Below are 20,820 nucleotides of genomic sequence, written 5' to 3'. Positions count from 1 at the left end.
AAGCAATTTCAATTTTCACTTGCAGAGTTCTTTCCAGAGGAGGAACTCAAAAACACTCCAGACACATCCTCGGAGTGTCACAACACCCTCCATAAGCCCAGTATTATTTTATTGATTTTTAAACAGACACAAACACAGGCCTGGATCCGCAAAAAGATCTTCAGTGTGTTAAAGGGGACTCGTGGGACTTTGCCACTCGTAATCTGCCAAATCGCCACCCTTCAGCTCCCTGCTAAAATGGCACGTAACCCTGCAGGCACCAAAACCCTGAAAGCATCAGCATTTGGACTCCAACGTAGCCCCATTGCCTGGAAGTCGGGACTGGCCCCACCTGGAGACGTCTGTACGGAGAAATCTGAGCAGCATGGGGTTGCCTCGTGCTGATGACTTGCATGGATCCAGTGTTTTTCCTAAAATTTCTGCTCTAGCCCCTCTCCCACCTTGAGCTCTGTACCATCTCCCGTGTGAGATCTTTCCCTCTCGTGTCACCCTGAATTTCTGGGGCCACGTGGGGACCTTCAGCAGGAGAGGTGGGACCCGGGAGCTCTGTTACAGCACGGTCTGCATCCCAGGTTTGGCTCTGGAGGCTCTTTGCTGCCTTTTAAACCATCTGAAGTGGTTAAAATCCTGTCCAGGACTTCAAATTATGTACAGTCAGTGCAACAAGACAGCGTGGCTGCCTGATCTGGGGAGCAAGGAGGAGGGTATTCTGACTTCGATCCCTTCATCAGACCTCAAGGACATGGTTCCCAAGGCTTGTGTACACTGCAGCCTTTTTCTTTCTGATCAAAAAGATGCATTCTGCACTCCGAGATGCCTCAGACATCAGCAGAAACTGTGCTAGGAACAGCCATTCAGCCCAGCACGCCTCGGGCTGCAGAAATGCTCTGACTAAGGCAATTTGCGGCGGTACAGATGTCTCCCATGCCCTGCATCACAGAGGAACGAGGTTCGGCTGATGCACGCTTGGAGACTAATAGGGCAGTGCATCTATAATTAGCTGCAGGTTTAAACTTCTGGAGCCATTTCCCCTTGGGATGGGGCTCTGAGGAAGAAACCCCTCAGATGTAGCATGTTACACGCCGCGGAGATTTGGATTGAGCAAGTTTTAAGAATGAGTCAGAGAGATTTCCTAACACCTCTTTGTCCCCAGGCTCCCCAGATAACAAACATCAGCTCCGAAGGACAGAAAAGCCCCGTTCCTCCTCCACCCCATCGGAGCCTGTCTGGAGTCGATGGGGATTCGGTGCCCCCTGCCCGAAAGCTGTGAGTTTCCCTCTGCAAACTTCAAATGCTCTCCATTACTACTGAGATTAGGGCTCCCTAAAAATACTACATAACTTAACAGAGCCCAGTTTTGCTGTTTCATTCTTCCCAAACCCTCTTTCTAGGGTTATAGTAGCTCCACCAGAGCAATCCTACTGTTTGTTCTTGGCCCCTACGAGACCCCCCAGCATCTCCCTGGAGAGCGAGCCCCAGCTGGAGCAGGGCAAGGTCTTCCACAGCATCCTCCACCTCCCAGCTGCTCTGCTGGGGGCTCGAGGCCCCACGGGGTTGTGCTGTCCTCGCCCACGGGGCGCTTGGTCAGAGGGAAAAAGCCCCCAGCACCCCAGGAGGTGTTTTGTTGCTCAGCCTTAATAGTTAAAGGGAGGAAAATAAATGCAAGGGGCTATTGAAACCAGAGACCCGTCAGCATTTCCAGGCCATTCATCTGCCTCTTTCAGTTCCTTTGCTTTCCTTTTAATGTATGTAGATGGAGAATGCAAATACCAACGTGAGAAAACTGACCTTTTGGCTGAATGTCACCAAGTTCTGCAGCAGTGGGAGTGTTTGCATTCGGTCGTTAGCTTTAGCCTGTACAATTATTTATATATATCACTGTAAGGCTCGGCGGGATGACTCAAAAATGCTTTTGACCTTGGTTGTTCTGGTGGTTTGATGGGCTGCAGCCCTGAAACGTTGGGCTGCTCGCAGCAGTGCTAGCCTTACAAATGAGCCACCCCGAGCACGGACCTGGGTCCAGCGCTGCCCTACAAGCGCCATCGCTCAGCAGCCAGGAGAGCCGGCAGCCTGATCCTACAGCTGTAGGAATGGAGTCATCAGAATTCGTGTTTAAATTAAACTCATGTTTAATTTTGGAAACATAAAATACAAGGTACTAAGCTTGAAATTCACAAGGGACTGGATACCCAGAGTTTCCAACTGATGAAGCCAACTTCCAAGATACCCCAACACATCCCACCTTGGCCACGATGGGGTGTGACCATGCAGTATGCCTCCAGCACTGCTCTGGAGTGACGATATTTTGGTATTTTATCAAAGATACTGAGCCCCAGACAGTGGCACTCCTGAAAGCCCTGCCCACCATGCCTCCTCAGCCCTCACCTCCTTGGGAGAGCTCTCGAAGGCTGAGCTGGCGAGCTCTCCAACTTCTCTCCTGCCTGGATTTCACGCTGTTCAAAGAAAAAGCGCTCCCCGAGCTGCATTACAGGCAAGCAGCCTGCCTGGCTGCTGGGCTCCCTCGCTCTGCATACTAACGCCTTGCTTTTGTGCTCGCATGCCTCTCTCCGAGGCTCTGTTGAATTTCATTCCAGCAGACAGCATTACCTCGTCCGCTTCCTTTAAACTACACTAAAATCCATCTCTTCTGTTCTTCAGGTGCCCGGCTGGGACGTGCAGGTGGCCGGGGACCAGCTCTGGGAGCCTGCAGCACAAATGCAGAAGCCCCAGGAGGGGGCTTGGGGTGAGCGCTGGGGGACCAGAAATGGAGCTCGGTGGCCTCGGCTCTGTCCCGCCATCCTGCCACTGTCATTTTGACACCCGAACCCTTTCCTCATCCTTTTTTTGCCCTTATTTTACATGCCACAGCCATCCTGTGTCTCAGTGATGGTACTTGGAGAAATTAGGGCAACTGCTGTACCGGGTTTTTATTAGTATTGCCAAACTCTTTCAGCATTTTTAGAAAGGTCTTGAAAGGAGGCCAAGTCGTTTCTCCCTCTTCTATTTCTTTTCCTCCACCTCCTCCCTCCCCACCCCCCCCGCCTTTGCTGTCTGCGGATGCTTTGGGATGAATTAATTTAGACGTGTGGTTTTGAATGTTTTTGGCTCCTGGTTATCGAGCCATTCAGCGGCTCGCGGAGCCTCCCCCATCGGCTGTTATTGAACCAGACAGAGAGGGGCGGAGGAGATGGCAGCGGCCTGATTTGTTGGCTTGTTAGTTCTGCTCCTGCGAGCCGTCCATCGTCTCATATTTCTGAATGCTGACAGGCAGAGACGTCAGCCAAAACGCTCCTCGCGGGCTCGCGGCGAAGCGATGCCTCCTTCATGCCGCTGCCCGGAGCGGTGCTGGGTGGAGGCAAAGCTGAGCAATTTCCCTCTGTTCCCCCTTTTCCGCCCCTAGCCCCACATTCTCAGGTCAGGCTGTATGCCCTGCCCTGCTCCGGGATGCCTGGCGAGGTGTTTTTAGCACCAACGCAGGGGGAGATGATGGTGGCAGCAGTACGCACGTGGAGAGGACCCCTGCAGTCCTTGTGCGCACCCTGGGCTGGGTTTGAGTCTTCTCCGTGCAGAGGCTCCGGCTGTGTCCCAAAACCCCGCAGCTTCAGCCAGCTTTGAGCTGCAGGAGCATTGGTACCAGCGGCTCTGCCGGGGTAATCCTGCCCGCTGTGCCCCACGGAGACCCCGCTCGTGGCCTCGGATGCTGCTGGAGGAGCTGAGAGCTCAGGGCACCACGGCTCGCTCTCCTGGAGCCTCCCGCAGTGTCAGCAGCAGCAGAGATCACAGCAAAACCCTCCTGAAATGCGCAGCCTACTGGTGCTGGGGCCCTTTAATCATCGGGAGAATTCATCATTTTCTCAGCTTTCTAGTTAAATTTTAAAAGCCCACCTGAAACCCTCATTAGTACCCGTCAAGACTTTCTTTGAGTATACTTCTGCTCTGATTTCGTACCGGGCTAATATCTAAGGAAAATATTATCTCTCTGCTTTGGCTCCCTGCCATCCCGGCCGTGTTGGTGTTTCAGTGGGGGATGGAAATGTTCCGGTTCCTTCATGTAGCTGGCAAAACTCGGGGCTGGGGGAAATCCCAGGGCTTTGAAGCATCGCCACGAGCAGGCGGTGGCGGTGATGGCACTTTAATCTGCGAGGAGGAAGGTTTTGAAGTCTGTAACTCCCACCAGTATTGTGGAAATCCTCCCGAGATTTACCACCAAAGCCCCATGGGAAGAGGGTTGGTGCTGGGGCTGGGCTGGGCGCCCACCACCCTGACAGCCCCTGCAAGGGGTTTTTCACCTGATTTCTTTGTGAGGGGGGTTAACACACTCCAAAAAAGGGGACTTTTGGCCCCAGCCCTCACCAAAGCACGGCCTGTGTGGGTGAGAATACCCTGACACAGGCCCTTCTCCCATTGCTGCGATCCGAAGCTCTTGGGGAGTGCACAGCAACCTTTCTGCAAGCTCAGATCAATGCAGGCAATGCCTCCAGGCTGCAATTAAAAGCACGGTGTTGCTCTGACTTTTATTTTCATTTTTCTTCAGCATTAACGCCTGGGCTTTCGGCTACCTGAGCTGAGCCGGCCGGCTCTGCCTTGGCTGTCGGGGAGGTTTCTCAGAGGAGTCTGGCCATGGTCCTGGCAGAAGGTACGGCCACACGAGGAAGTTAACACAAGGTAAAACAGGGTGCGAATTTGAGGCCCAGCAACTGCTCCTCGGCAATTAATTGCACATTCGCCCTGTGGTGAACGCAGAGCTCCAGGATGCGCTGCAGACCCGCGCCCTGGCGGTGTGCACATGCGGGGGTCTTGCACAAGGAATTACCCCGAAATCTTTCCAGCTGAAAAATGCCATGCCGAGAGCTCTGCTGGTAAATTCCCTCTGCTCGCACGGCTGCAGAGGCTGGGGCTGAAGGAGGTTTTAATGCACTTATCTTGCACAGAGCACTTGAAGCATCTCCTCCATGCGAGAGGGGGAAGAATAGAGAGGAATGCATGAGGGCAGAGGAGCGCGGCGCGGAGCCCGCTGAGTGTCGGAGGTGGACGGCAGCGAGGCTCTCTGCGAGCAGCCTTTCTCCAGCTGGGTTCCTCTTTTGCAATTCCAGCGTCTTGTTTCTCGGTAATTTATATTGACAGAGTCTTTCAAAACACTTTAGGGCTGTTTACAACATTGAGCAAGAACATTTTGTCTCATGTCCTCTCCATTCTTAAAGATGATCCTCCTCTCCTGCGTCCGGCCCCGGGTCCTGCTGCCCCCTCGCCCGGTGCCTGGCCACGGTACCCGCAGCACACCGCATGGCTGCAGCAACGACAAACCAAGGAAGAACCTGCAGATCTCTGTGATGCGGTACTAATTGCTCATTAGCTTTACAAGCCTGGGAAATAGCACCTTTCCAACAGCAGACGCTTCCTGAGCCAGAAGAGCTCGCTCGTGTGTGTGTCTGTGCACGGGGAGCATGGTTGTAAGTGCTGGGACGCAACGTGGCGTACAAACTGTGGCAGGAGATGGGGTCTCTGGGTGCTGCTCCTGCACCCCTGTCTGGCCATCTGCATCACGTTGCTGGATCCCAGTGGGACAGCCTGCAGCGAGCCCCTTCCTCCCCACTCCTCCTGGTTTCTGCTGCCCCTTGCTCTGCCCATCTGGATGTCATGGTCATCCCTGGTCCCCCGGCACGTCGGCCACTTTTGTCCTGAGAGTCTTGGGAAGCTGATCCTCTTGGGAAGCCTATGTCCAGTCCCGTCCCCTTCCCACCAGCACTGACCAATTTAAAACCTCTTAAAAGCCTTCTTCAGCCTCGCAGGCTGACGCTATACGAAACCCTTTAGCACGGGGAAATGAAGCAAAGGACTCAGACTCCCCGGGTGCACCAAATCCCTTACATAAAAGCAGCCACTCCTGGAGGCTCGCAAGCAAAGTGCCGGCCAAACCTGGCGGCTCTGCCCACGGCAGCTTTAATCCAGCCAGAGGGGAAGGAGCAGAGAGCAGCACGATCTCGGGGCAGGCGGGAGTCTGAGTCCACTTAGATTAAAGCTTAGGCATGTTTGACTACCCATGCCACAATAATCCTCCTATTTGCACTTGCCTAAGAAGGCTGGAGTGCCCAATTATTTTAGAGTCTGCTGTTTTACATGCCCTTGGCTTTGATTAAGACTTTTCATCTTTCAGGCAGACATCAAAGCGAAATCTTGAGTTTTCCAGCGCTGGCTTGGGGTGCTCTTGCTGCTTCCCTGTGACGAGCGGATGAGCTGCTCGGATGGCAAAACAACAGGGAGGCAGGCAGAGCACGAGGAAAATTCACCCATGGCTTCCTCCTTCCCCGCTCCTTCCTGCCCTTCCCACCCTTTTCCTTCCTACCCTGCTCGTGGGGTAAACCCGGGCACGGCCCAGCACTAAACCTGCTGCTGCTGAGCACCGTCCTGAGGAGGGGACGTGTTTAGTGAGCTCAGGAGAAAAGCACCCAACTGTGCTTTGGCTTTCTAATCCCTCCCTTTGGCGCGGCTTTCAGCCACTTGCTGCAGTCAGTAGCAAAATCAGCAAATTAAGGAAGGTCTAGGTGAGAAGCCGGGTGGCTTTTCCCTGCCCAGGAAGGCACAATCCAGCGCTCCTCCTTTCCCTCCTTCTCCATCAGAACAGCCACTGCTGCATCGTTTGCCCAAATGGATCCCCTCCTTACCCCTGTACCTATTTCCTTGCAGAGACATCCCACCTGGGGGCCAGGTAAGAAGCACCCCCGTGTCTGTTTGTGACCGTAAAGCGATCCGCGGGGCTAATCAACCGTGACACTGCTGGGAAACTCATTTAAATACGCCAAGAGGGAAAATGGGGGCGTGCGCCTCAAGGAGGCTCCCCGACACATGGCATCTGGCTGATGAGAGAGCCTGTCAGGAGCAGCCTGCGTGGTGGATGCTCCCCGCGATGATAACTGTTCAAAGTGGATGAGCTTTCTGTCAACAGCTTAATAATCGGCGTCTGCCACCATCCAGTGTCAGCCAACACTCCTGTAACGAATGGCTGATAAGGAGGAGGTTAGACTGGGGAAAATGGGCTGTTTTGTCAGCACAATGTTCTTGTCAACACAAAGGCTTGGGAAAAGCTCGCTGGCTGCTTCAGAGCTCGCCCGGGATGATTCACCAGCCCCACAGCCCAGATTGTCCCAAAGCCTCTCTTCCCCCGGCAGCAACTGCAGCAGGCGGAGCGGCAAAAAGCCCTGCCGTAAGCAGATGTGGTTGAGCCTCCTCCTAACCCCAAGCAATTAGCCTGGTTTTAGTCCCCAACCTCCTCTATCTCTTCCCCACGTTTTTATGTTCTGAACTCTTTGCTCTTGTACGCGTGGGATTTTGTATTCCCCCCTCGAATGCAGCCCGTGATGAAACTCTGCTGCAGCTTCGCCCTGCGGCCAGGACTCCTGCAGCTGAGCTCCGCTCTGTGCGGAGAAATGTTCCCTTCTGTCGTCAAAATCGGTGGGAAAAAGGGGAGCGAGGAACCAAGGTGTGACACATCTCAGCTGGGTCTGGCACTGGTTATGCCTCCGAATGAGATGCTGTGGAGCGGGGCACCTGTGGGGTCGTGGGGAGAAGGGGCTGCTGCCCCCACACTTGTCCCAGCCCTACTACGGATGGAGAACAACGACCCCGTCACCCAGCCCCACCACGGATGGAGCACCACGACCCCACCATCGAGTCCTAATGTGGATGGAGCACCACAACCCCATTACCCAGCCCCACTATGGATGGATCACCATGACCCCAATATCCAGCGCCACCACGACTATGGATGGATCACCATGACCCCAATATCCAGCCCCACCACGGATGGAGCACCACGACCCCACCATCCAGTCCCACCGTGGAGATGACCGGGGCGAGCTGCAGAACCCGGCGCACGGGTCAGGAGCACTGGCAGGACACCAGCCCGTCCTCATTGCACAACAGGAGCTGTCCCATGGGCTTCTTCTGGAAGAAGAAAGAATTAGTGCTCGGGGAGCAAATTCCTCTGGCTGCTTGAGGCCAGGGCTCAGCGCTCAGGAATGCCAGAAAGATAACACTGCCCTGGACGCGAGAGCGGGCGTTTAAAGGGGCTGCAGATGCAAACAGCAAGCCTGCAACATGTCCCCAGAGCAGACGGGCTGCGGGAAGGGGCTGGGAGCAGATCTCTGGCCAGAGATGTTCCTTGGGCACCAGTGCAGTGGCTGAAGCCCAAAGCTCACAGCTTTAAGCTGCTTTTGCAACCAAGAGCAGCTGGCTGGAAGGACGGGCACCGAGGCTCAGCGTCTCTGCTGGTGTAAGCTTCGGTTGCTTCACATTTAATGGTGCTTCCTCTGATTTAATATGAGCTGAGGATACGGCCCGCTGTGTGCAAAATTAGCCGTTCATTAGCGTTGCCTGCAATCCCTCGGTGCAGGGATGAAATGAAAGCAGATGCCAAACTGCCACCTGGAGCAAATTTTTTACAATTGAATTACAATTGGCTTGAGACAGTGGGAGTTTCTCATTCATATTAACTGTGTGCCAAAGCACTGGCTGTGCTGCTGCGCTGGATTTCTTACCTAGGTCCGGCACAACTCCCAGCTCTTCTGGCACGTGGGCACGTAGGGTGGGAACTTGGGGTTGCCTGGGACAAAAGCACGAAACTTCAGCTTGCAGCAGACCCCTGCAGCTCCTTTCTGTGTGAGCAGCACCAGAGAATGGTGTGGCTGCACCAGGGCTGCTGGTTTCAGCTGTGTGTGCTCACAGCAGGGGAGAGTATCTCCACTGCACGTTGCACATTGGCACTTTTTTTGTGAGCAGATCTGGAATTTCACCCTCAGGTATTTGCCATCACTGCATTTGCACACATTTTGCCAAAGGCAAGCTGTTTGGCTGCAATACAGGCAGAGTGCTTTTTGATCTAAAAAATAAGGTAGGTGGCTTTAGCAGTGCCACGAGTATTAAACGTCTTCCTATTCTGTCACAGATTGACACGTCCCATTATGTTATGACATGTTTGTTAGAAATGACACTTCTATTATGCACTACAATTTCTGATATGTCATCAAGTAATGTAGAAAAATATTAAATTGACATATCCCTTAGAATAAAACGAACTTAAAGCGTTTTATTTATTTATTTATTATTTAGGAGGACATTACAGACATCATTTTTTACGTGATATTTTTCTTTCACTTTTGAAAAGAAATTTGGAATATTTCCCCAGCTGACTTTCTTCAAATCAAGGATTTAGATGCTTGGCAACTGGAAGAATTTCCCCTGCAGTGTGTGGAAAGGTTGAAGGTGGCATCAGGCAGCCCTTCCAGGGGACTGCAGCCTGCATCTCTCACAGCTTTGCTCAGGCAATGCTGCTACCAGAGCTAATGAGCTTAAGGTTAGCCTGGATATGTCTACATACGAGGCAATCACGTTTCTGACTGCAGAGAGGTACACTCTGTCACTTTTTGCAAGAAAGTTTTCAATGCGTTTACAAAACACGTTTGTGTGCAGATTTTCCCATGTGGGAAACTAGCGCCCACAAAAAACAGCTCCCATCAGACCTTCTCTTTGTAGGAAACACACAGATGTTAACATTTTTCATGTGCAAATCCTTATTTTTATAAAGAACAGCCATTGGACATTCATTTAAAACAGGCATTTGATCTGCATATGTACGGCCTGCTCCGTAGTTCCTAACCCATTAGGTAAATTCGCCATTAGCCATGCCCGCTCATGCACTCAGTCAGAAAAGTCTGCTGGAACAGCATGGAAAATCAAAGTCACTTTTGCCTGGCTCGGGAAAGAAAAATCTTGCTGGCTGCCAACATCTGCTTTCATCCTGCTGCTTCTGGAAGCGCAGAGGGGAGCGGGGAAAAGGCAGAGCGAGGACGAGTTTGCGATGCGGGAGCAATCACGCTGATGGACCCCAGGAAAAAGTAGTCATCTTTCAAAGCGATTCAACCTGAGTTCATCCTCGGTGCCTAGGTGAGATTGAGTCATCTTTCCAGTGCAATCTCCAGCGCAGAGCGTGGGGTGCGTGGTCAGCCCATGGATCAGCCTGCCCCGGGCTGTCAGGCGGGGAGGAGGGTCAGGCAATCACCAGCGGTAGCAGTAGCACCTTTTTAGAAGCTCCTGCCCTCTTTCTGAGGATGGGTAAGGGATGAAGGATGGCAGCAATATGAAGAGCACGGTCCCAATGGCTTGATATCACCCAGCCTCACTCCGGGCTTGTCCTAGCTCTGTGCTGCAGCCGGGTTTGTCAGCGTGGTGCTTTCGGTGCCGAGTCCATGCCCTGTTTTCTCCCATTCTGCCTCCTCGTCACAGTGTCTTGTCTGGCTGACTTCATGCTCAGAAGCAACATTGCTGGTTTAAATCCTGGCAGCTGGCAGCATTTTCCCTTGGAGTCGAACAGCGAAGCGTTTGGGTTCCCAGTCCAGCCTAGGAAGTTTGGCTTTGCTGGTCCAAGCACAACTATTTCTGGCAGGGCATGCTCTCTGCGAGAGCTTGGAGCTGATCTCACTCATTTCCTCCACGCTCAGGAAATGCACAGGGATTTTCAGTGGATTCTCCATAACCTCTTTTTTTTTTTTTTTTTCTATTTTTTTTTTTTTTTTAAGATGAGGATTGCTTAAACAGAACAGAGCTTGGGTTCTCAAATGCTCTGCAAACTCCTCCAGCCCGGATCACGAGGGGCTTCTGATCTCACTGTGGGATCAGGACCCATTCCACCATTGTCGGGGACGCGCCACGCACACCAACCTCCTGGCGCCGTCGGGCACCCGTCCCTGTTTACACGGCTTCCACACTGGTTGCAGGCTCCGAGTCACTCGTTTCCTGAATGGCTCCCTTTGATGGAAAACATGACATTTTGGGGAGGACACCGGGCCAGGCTGGGCATAAGCCTGTCTCGGAGCAAGTCACCCAGCCAGGTGAAGCAGTGTTATCTGCACATCCTGTTTTCGGAAGGGATCTAGGCAGGTGCCCACATCCTGCTTCAGCAGGCATTAAATGTTAACCCAGTTAGCCTCCTTTGGAAGGCCTGGTTTAACCCCACGCTTTGCTTTGGACGTGTCCTTTGGCCTCGTGGATGCCCACAGGACTCCTGTACATCGCTTACAGTTTAACAGGCAGCTGCACGAGTGCCTGAATCAAAACCCAGATGCTCAGCAGCCGTTCTGGGGCCAAAAGCAGTCCCAATTTTAAGTGTCCTCTTTGCACTGACACCTGTGAACTTGTAGGACCAAAAGCACTTTGCACAGACCTCAGCATTGATGCTGACTTCTTGCAGACGGGGAAAATGAGTTGCAGAGGGTCAAAGTGCTGGGACAGAGCACCCCGTGCCCCAGCCCAGGGCTCAGCCTCCCGAGGGCTCCTTACCTCCCTCCTAGAGAATTTGGGGGGTATGTGGTGGGCTGGCAGCAGACCTGCATGGCCTGACTGGTTCCTATATCAGGCAGCATCGCATAGGATCAGCAAAAGAAGATCTCAGCCACCCGTGCATTAGCATTCCAGGGCAGTTCTCCTCTCGCGCCGCCTCGAGTTCCCAAATGGGAGCCCTTCTGCTGATTCCGGGGGAGTGAGGAGGACCGAGCCTGAAATATGTAGTTAACCTGATCTCAGCACAGCTCTTTCCTTTCAGACTTGCTTAAAAATAATATTTTTTCTCCTTTTTTATCCTTTTCTTTGCACCGGGAATGCTGCCAGAGGCGGACTGAGCTGTTTCTGTTTGCATGGATCCGGCTCATTTCCAGGCAGGAGCCAGGCAGGGAGCAAGGAATAAGCCCAGGGTACAAGCCATGCGTGTATCTCAAAACCAGATCCCAGCCCCAGTCCCATGTTTGCATTTTGTCTCTGCAAAGAGAGGAATTGGTTCCCCTTGGAGGACCTGCTCTGCCTGGGTATCTGAGAGAGCTTCTCCAGTTTCCCTCCCAAGAGCAAGGGTAGCTCTGAAATGGCGAGAGTCAGGAGAGAGACTCCGCTGAAGGAGGAGCAAAAGAGATGGGAAAAAGGTTTAGAATAAAACCCAAATTTTCTGCATCTTTTTTTTTTTTTTTTTTTTTAATTATTATTATTATTTTTTTCTCTTGAGAATGGAAGCTGTGCATACAGAAGCCCTGGTTGCACTTACAGGGCATCACTTACAGTTCCTCAGTTTCTAAAGAAGTAACCTTAAGTCTTTCTCCACTGTGGCACCTGGATCATTTTGGAGAGCCGCGTGGGCAAATTTTACCTGCTCTGACCAATGTGTTCTTAACGGCATACATATATTTTTTTTTTTCTGAATACATTCATTTTGAAATCTGCCTCTTTAACACCAGATCTTGCTGCTCTGGAAGACAACAGGGCTGCAGCTTCCCTGGCCTGGGCTGGCCTGGCCCCTGCTCTGCAGATGGGATTCGCCGGCTGCTCCCGTGGCAGGAGTCAGGCAGAAGGAGGTTTTGCAGATGTGGGGGCGAAGATAGCTTTTGGCACCGCTGGGGCACCGCTTGCAGCCAGATGTCTCCAAACCTGTCGCGACCACCGAGGGCCTCCCTTGCACGTGCGGCTGCAGACCTGCCTTGCTGAGCTTACAGAGGAGAACCTCGCAGAGCCCTTGGCCAGCAGCAGGTGGGAGATATTTGTCCATTAACCATGGCTTTGATGATGTTCCTGTACGGCCTCCCCATAGGAGCTGTGGTTTCATGTGATGGTCACAAGCACGATGCAGAAGAGCACCAACAGGGCCCCCAGTGTTTTCTCCAAGGCTCTCCAACCACGTGAGCCAGATCTCCTTCCTTCCTCGGGGCCCTGGGATGTCCGGTGCTCATCTTCGGCCTTTACTTTCTGGAGTCCTGGTTCTATGGGCATTTGATATTTCAATTATAATTATAGCAATAGTAAAAAGACCTTCTGGCATCCCTGGTTACGAATAAACCTACCTCTGTGGGAAGACCAAATCCAGAGTTTCGGAAGTAAGGTCTGCAGGACAAAGGCTTGGAAAAGAGAAGAAAACGGCCCTGTCCCCAGGGAAAGGCTGAGGCAGGGCAATCTTCATCGCTCCCAAGCCAGGATGAAAATCACAGTCCTGGGAATTCTCTTCCTGAAGGGAAAATTCAACATTTTTATCACTTCAACCTTATCGAAGCATCTCGCTTTGACATAGCACGACAGCCTAGAACCATGACAGTCAAATCAATATGCTTCCAGGCTGTCTAAAGGAGTGTGATCTTTTCCAGTTCCAAATTAAGCAGATGTTAGTCCTTCACCACAAAAACGTGTTTTTTTTTTTCTATTTTTTTTTTATTGGTGCCATAGGAAGACAAAAAGCCGTGGCCTCAGGACGTTCAGTCGGCAGCTCTGCCACCCATGGTCCCCAGGAGCGGTTCTCTCTCTCTTACCCATCACGGGTAAGATTACAGGGGCCATGGGGAGCAGGGGGGCGGTTCTTGGATCCCTGGATAATTGCTCCTGGGAGGATTTTGGTCTTTGCTCAGCCATTGTACGTCCCGCCCATGGCAGCGAGCACAGCCACCGCTGGAAGAGGCGCCTCTTGCCCACTTAGCTGGGAGATCAGGGCTGGTTTGTCTCGAGTGGGAGGAAGGCAGGGGCTGTGCTGCTGCCAGGTTTCGCGGCGTGCAGACCTGCTTGCGCAGCCAGGAGGGCTCAGGGCTGTGTCTCGGGGGCGAAGGCAGCCCCCGGGGGCTCCGGCTGCTGTTGGTGGCACTCCAAAGCATTCCTGCTCCCCACCTCGCCCCACCTGGGGATGCAAGACGAGGATGCCCCCTCCCTCCCTCCGAGCTCTGTTTCTGTTTTGGTTTCCCTGCCTCCCCCAGCCCTCTCCATCCCACCCCCCAGCCCTCCTCAGCTGTTTTTCCCTCTGCACGGGGCCGTGAGCGGGTTCAGAAGCAGCCCCTCCAGCGGGGCAAGCCCCGGCAGCGCGGCGTGGGGAAGGTGCACCCGAATTCCTGGGGTTTGTGGGCTTCAGCTGTGGGATGGGCACGGACATCACAGAGCCAAAAAAATGCAGCGGGGGCTGCTCAGAGTGGGTCCTTTCCTATCAGTCTTGAGCTCAGCAGGGAGCAAAACCTCAGCCTGAATTCATCAGGGAAAAACAGGTCAGGGCTGGTGTATGGCTGCAAATAGTCTTGGGCGTCCTCTGTGGGGTGGGGTACGGCTGCCCATACCCAAAGGCAGCCTCCTGAGCCTGGTGGGAACCTTCTGCTTTCTGCCTCGGTGACTGAGCCTTCATGCCCTTCTCCTTGCACCGGAGGAGGATGCTCCTGTGTGGCTGGTAGTCTCCGCTCTGCGATAGATGCGGCCCACAAATATATGCTTCCAGGGTGATACGGCAGATGTTGCATTCCTGACAGATTATTGCGTGCCTCGAGAGCTGCTGTAATGCTGGAGGCTGGGAGGCTAAGCGGCTGTAACCGTCTGAGCAGACTAATAACCCCGCAGAAACGCACTGCCCGCAGTGTTGTTTCCCTGCCTCGCCGGTCCAAAATTCAGCAGTGAGGATGCGAGGCAGAGCGGCACAAGGACCTTCCCCTGCACCTCCATCAGGCCTGCTGTCGTGGCCTTGCTCCACTGCCAGGCTGGGTGCGGAGCAGAGGAGGAAACTTCAGCAAGAGCCGAAATTGCAGCCAGGTGAGAAAGGGCTGCTGAGGATGTGGAGGGTGAGCGAGAGCAGCGTGATGGGTGAGGTGTCCGGCCAGCTACAGGACAGGCGCAGCGCTCAGCACCATGTGCGGATGCTCATCAGGCTGGGTTCGTTAGCAGCTCGGCACCCTGCTGGCTGCAGCCAGAGGACCCAGCACAGAGCCTGGACCAGATTTCCCCCCGAGGATGGTGCTGCCAGCGAGGCGATGCACACTCGGCTTTGTACAAGCAGTACAAACCTCGGCGTGTTCCCACTAAGCAGGCTGTCCCTGGGGCTGGGGAAGTGGAGGTGGTCACCTCCAGCCTGCCCACACAGCATCTTCACCTCCCGGCAAGGGGTGCGGGGAGGCTTGATCAGGCTGCGGCTAATAACTGGGTTGTAGCTAATGTGGAACAGTCTCTCAAATAGTTTCCTGATGTTGTGTTGCTCCTGGCAGGGTTCAGAGGGGGAGAAAGCTCCAGGCCTGGTGGGGATCTGGAGCTTGTTTCAAAAGGGCACTGCCGAGCCCTTTTGGTCAAGAACTGCTGGTAACATCCGTGCCTTTGGTCCTTGGGGGAGATGCTCCAGGTTGTAGTGGGGGAGAGGCTCCATGTTGTAGGGGAACACAGGGCTGGAGCAAGCGTTTCACTCTGGATGGGTTTAAGCAGAAAAAAAAAAAAAGAAGACAACGTGGGTCCTGCAAATGAACTGCGCACATGTGCTGCCATACCAGAGGCAGCATGTGTCTCTGATTTCCACGCAGCCTGGGAAGTGCCACATCCGCCTTGTGTTTGGAAGATTTCAGCTCTCCGAGGCCTGAATTTAACCCCTGCCCTCTCCTCCCTCCCGCCTCTCCCAGCTGAGCCAGCGCCACACCACGCTTGTCCTTGGCACAAACCCACCAGAAGAGCTCGAGCCAGGGGAAGAACAGGGGGCTGGTGGCCCGAGGGACTCCCAGGCTGTGCTGTGTGTCACCGTTTGGCTCAGCTGTGCTGGCCAAGGCAAGGACTCAGGAGAAACCACAGCAGCCGGGCAAGGCTCAGACACCTTGCTCTGCTCTACCCAGGTTGGCTGCACCCGTGCTCCATGAGACGTTGAATAAACCCGGAGATCAAGGGTGTGTAGGCACAATTTAAGAGCAATTTCTTCTTTCAGTGTGGTGCCTGGCACGCATTACCCCCGGAGGGTCGGATGCTGGCTTGGGAGGGTGGAGGAAAGGCAGACTTTTCTAGCAGCTGCTCTGTGCTTTTCCTCCGTGTGCTTCCAGAAAGGACTTCAGCCTGAAAAAGGATGTCAGGACAGGAAGGATATTGAGTTGGCTTCGGCTCTGTCATACAAATAGCTTAAATGACCTTTCTCGAGCAAAACACCGACTATCGCTGTATGGATTTATTCTAAAGGGTTGTCAGCCGGGGAAGAGTGCCGCCATTTCGCAAACAGGAGGCGCAAAGGAGGATGGACAGATAGAGGGATAAACAGACAGACAGACAGACAGATGGTCTGGGGGGCAGGTAGGGAAACAGAGACAGGCAGGTGCAGCCTCCGTGAAACCTCGTTTTAACTGCCCTCGTTTACACCGTGGGCTTTGTGGGTGCTGATGTCTTTGGAAGGGCACTTCATGTATCTTCACACCGCTCCTGAGTGTGGCAGTATTTGCACAGTGTTAATCTCTCTGGCCTCATCCTGTACACCTTCCCCCCGTGCATAGCTCCCATCTGGATGGGGAAACTGAGGCACGCAGTGCAAAGTAACTTCTAAAGGTCCCAGAATGTGCAGGAAGCCAAGCTGGGCATGGCAGACCGGGGGCCCCATTCTCCATCCTCTCTCCTAGCCGTTGCCCCTTGCTGTGTTGACCAAGTCATGGTCCCTGTGAGACCCCGAGAAGACGTCTCCTCCTTCAGAGGGTGGCAAACGCCCACCTTTGGGAGTCTGTGGGCATGCGTGAGCCCTGCAGGAAGAGCACAGGGCCGGGAGGTGGGAGCTGGGCTCCTTCCAGGAAAAGTTGGGCTGAAACCACACGAGCCATTTCCTTGCAGGCTCGAGCCATTCAGCCATCACCAGAAATGACTGCGTTGCACATGGCAAGCCCTCCGGAGGTGGACATTTGCTCCCACCCGGCCTCACCTCCGAGCCTGGCTCCGCTCCCAGGAGTGTGTCCTGCCAGGGGGATGACCACGGGGCCATCACTGCCACATCATTGCTCTTTTCACTTCTTCTGCAGCATCCTTGGAAAAAAACATCCCATCTTCTTGTTAGCTGCAGAGCTCAAGGGCAGTCCCTTCCCTGCATGGCTGCCCTCAGCTTTGTGGCCAGTTTTAACCAAAACCAGACACAATCTAAGAAAAATCCCTGCACCCCATTTGGAGGGATGTAGACCTCTTCTGTGGGCTGCAACCCATCCAGCTTAAAGGGAAAATATTCATGGCTCTGGGCTCTTCCCACTGCAGAAGAGGCACCACTGGCTCCAAGTGCAAATTTTAGGATGTTATTTTCTGCTCTGGACTGAATTAGACCCCAGAACATTGCAAGATTAATGGAAAAATGGTTTGGGAAGAAGATGGCTTGTGTCACTATTAAGAGAAGTTGTAGCTTCCCCGTGGCTGAGGCTATAGGAGTGCAAATGTTCCCTTGGGAAATTTACCCACTCCTCATTTCCAGGAGAGGCAAAAGAAGGCAAAAACCAACACCCCAGCTGGTGGGACACCGATCCTTCGCATTGCTTTCCTAGGTGGGACTGCATCTACAGGCTCAGCCAGGCAGCAGGGGAACTCAGCCCACAAAACAGCTACTGACAGGTAAAAAAAAATTGCCAGAAACATTCTGGAAATGCCCAAACTCCAGGAATATTTCTTAGCTGCATCTCCCTGCTCTGCATGTGAGATCGTCTTTGTTTGCAGGTCAGCCAACAGCAATCATGTGTGCTCTATAAACATCTAATGGAAGAGACACTTTTAATGTAATTATAATTTAAGCATAAAATATGTCACTTCTGTAGGATTTTGTTGTCTGGTGCGTAATTACTTTATGGCACTATAAAAATATATTACATTATGATGCCTTGCTGTGCTTTCCTCAAATAATTTATAGCACAGTAATAGCATGGAACAATATTCAAGACCATTGTATCCAATCTAGCATATAAATAAAAATGGTGGAATGATGATCTTGGTTAAATGCTCATTTAATTATTTTGCAGTCTGGGCTAAGGGTTCTTATCCGGGTTTCATTCCCATTTCCTCACTGGATTACAGTCAAAGTGTTCAGGGGGAGACTTTTTAAAGCTCAAAGACAAGAGAACTGACTACTTATAGATTTTTTTTATGTGCTGTCATCTGCAAACAACTGGAAAGAGGAGTAGGGTTTGCTGCAGGTTGACAGGAATTGATAAAATTTCTAGAATTTCTTCCCAAAGCAACGCGTTGAAAACCTTTTCATTTCAAGCCCGCTGAAACATTTTGCTGTACTAAAAAGCCAAACCCTTTCTTCCTGCTTTTGAGGTTCTTAACTTTTATCCCCTTGAAACAAAACCTTGGTGACTTCTGAAGCAAGGCACTGATTCAAAACCAACCACCCACTTCGCGCCTTAAGAACGGGGAAGTGAAATATTTCTCTCTCTTCCTCTCAGCACCCCCGCGGCTCTCTTCCAGCCACGACCAGCAACGTGTTCCCCACCTTGGCACCCCGTTGGCACACGCTGGTCGTTTTGGGGAGCTTGCACACATTTCAGCGACCTCCCTTTTGCCCCCCGCCCCCCCCAGACACTCTCCTTCCACAACACAATGCTCCCGGGAGCACGAGGGGTGAGCTCCCCCTGGCACGAGGGGGCTGCTGGTGCCAAGGCCATTTTCTTTGTATTTTAGAGGGGCTGCAAAGCCCTCCTGCGAGGGCTCTGGGTGGAGTGGGGAGCAGAAAGTCAAAACCATCCTCGTTAGCAGAGTTTAAAGCTGAATTTACAGCTCAGGAAGGATTTGGAAGACTCGCTGGTATCGTAGGGATGGAAAGCAGTGGTGCTTTCCTTTTTAATCCCCGTGTTTTGCTCTGTGTGCACGTGCACACGTGTGGGAAGTTGTGGCAGATCTGAAGAGGAGGGCTCGTGCCTGTGCCGCAGGAAGGTCGGCGTCCTGGGCCCTGCCCCGAGGAGCTCGCCCACTGCTTTTCTCCTCCGAGCAGAGGCATTTCAGGTTTCTTTGGGCTGGTCAGGGGAAGGAAGAGAGGTGAGTGCTGTTCTTCCACGAGGGCATCGAGTCACAGCACCGTGCTGGGGTGAGATGGAGTGGAAGTAGTGGCTGGATGGGCTGTGGGTCAGAGGTGCGCCTGCCACGGGGCACGCTCGTCGCAGCAAGGAGCCCTGCGGCACCTCAAGGGCTGGGAAACAGCCCCCCGTGGGACAAACCCCCCACCTCGGGGCTGCATCCGAGCCAGCAAGCCTGGCGCGCGAGTCAGGTTTGTGGGATCTCACCCTGCATCCCCGGCCACGCGCCTGGAGGCTGATGAGCGAGGTTTTGGCGAAGCTGTGCCAGCCCCCGGGCAAGGCGAGCATCCCTGGGGCTGGGGAGAGAGGACAAAGCCTCTGGGGACGTCCCCAGAGCAGCAGGACGGCAGGGCTGTCCCCAGAGCTGCCCCGTCGCCCTCTGCATCGTCCTCTCTTGCTCCCACCGTGGCTGCGGCCAGGAGCTGGGGCAAGGAGCTAAAAATAGTGGTGGGCCCTGTATATGCATCTTCAGCAAAGAGACTCATAAATGCGGCCGGGACTGAAAATCAATTCTTTAAAGCTGAAATCAATAACAATAACTAATATTAATAGTGATTATCCTTTCTTTATTGCACTTTGCAGTTGGAAATGAATTGTTTTTAAGGATTAGCGGCAGCTGAACTCTGTAATGCAATGTAAGACTGAAGATTTACTATGAAAACACAGCTTATGAGGAAAGACCCATTACCGCTGATGGAATACACTTCTGAAATAGCTCCGGCCACGGCCGCTGCTGCTGCCACGGAGCAAATGGAGCCTCGGAACCTGAAGTTGGCAGAGGGTTAGGATGTCTGGCAGGAGACAGGGATTTGGGTCTCTAACCCCGTCTGGTTTTCTCGCAGTCTGACTTTTCAGTTCCCAGACATCCCAAACGCGTTTTCATTTTTGGTATCTTTTATCTGAAACAGCTTCAGACATGCAAAACTCCGGGGGGGGGGGAGGGAGGAGGAGGGGAGGAAGAAAGGGAAGTATGTTAAGCCAGTCATATATATATCTGAGTCAGCCATGCGCGTATGAGACAGCAACGTCTAGAGCTATCGGCTGCGTGTGTCAGAGTTTCCAAAAAGCAGAGCGTACGAGGTGTGCGCCGAGCGCTTTAGGAAAGTCTGGTCTTGAGCATCCCCATGGGAGTCCCTGAGCTCTGAGGAACTTCTGCAAAGGCCGCTCCGACAGCCCGGGGTTGAGGTCTGTGCGAAACTCCTGCCGGGGACGAGGCGCAGCACACCTGGGGGCACGGGGCCCCGCTCCCACGTCTCTGCCCCGGGGGGGGGCCAGCCCCAGCCCTGCCGCTCGCCTCCGGTTCCTGTCGCCAGCAAGTGGCAGAGCTTCAGGTGCTGAGAGGAGATTTTGATTTGTTTGGATTTCTTTGGTGTTATTCACGGTGCCTGGGGAAATCCTCTTCCAGGAGCTTAGCTTACAGCTGGCCACAGACCGGGGCACGCTCAGGGCTGGTGAGGTGGGCCACGAGAAAGCACCCAGCAGAGCAGAGGGGATCACAAACCAGGGGTATGGTGGGTCGTTCCTCTGCCAAAAGCTTATTTACTGTCCCTAGGGGGTTGTTATTTGTGAGAAAGCAGTCCCCATCTCTTCCCACGCCGCTCCTCTTATAGGGGCTCCGGGCGTCTTCCCACTGAACCCAAAGGCCGTGTGCCCTTTTCACGTGTAGCAGCCATCTGGTAGGCACAGGGCCGGTCATGCATTTAGTCTGCATTTAGCCTCGGTTTTTTCTAGAAAGCAACGTCTGCGGTGAGACCTGGCCGTGGCACAGCCGGGAGCGGGTGGGTGGGAGCTGGGGCTTTGGCTGGGTTAGTTAAACCCCGGGGATGCGGTGCAGCATCCTGCCTGTGTGGCACTTCCCAAACGTTTGAGAGAGCCCGGGCAAGGCGACCCGTCAGCAGCACGCTTTCAGCCCATCCGAGAGAAGCTCTTGAAGGTGGAGGAACCGCGTATCGCAGGGGCGGCTGCATTTTTCAGAAGCGATACTCGCGCTTATTAA

At 53.3% G+C, this 20,820-nt stretch overlaps 1 long non-coding RNA gene across 1 annotated transcript; it reads left to right on the top strand.

Moving 5' to 3' along the window:
- The first annotated feature begins 1,134 nt into the window (after positions 1 to 1,134).
- Positions 1,135 to 6,833, top strand: LOC125180602 (uncharacterized). Its single transcript, XR_007159309.2, has 4 exons — positions 1,135 to 1,266; positions 2,659 to 2,743; positions 4,535 to 5,335; positions 6,685 to 6,833. It is a non-coding gene; the product is annotated as an uncharacterized lncRNA (long non-coding RNA).
- The last annotated feature ends 13,987 nt before the right edge of the window (positions 6,834 to 20,820 follow it).

Source organism: Anser cygnoides, chromosome 20 (genome assembly GCF_040182565.1).
Source record: "Anser cygnoides isolate HZ-2024a breed goose chromosome 20, Taihu_goose_T2T_genome, whole genome shotgun sequence".
Classification (NCBI taxonomy): Eukaryota; Metazoa; Chordata; class Aves; order Anseriformes; family Anatidae; genus Anser; species Anser cygnoides.
The sequence above is the reverse complement of the archived record's forward strand: the minus strand, read 5'-3'. Positions and strand labels throughout refer to the sequence as shown.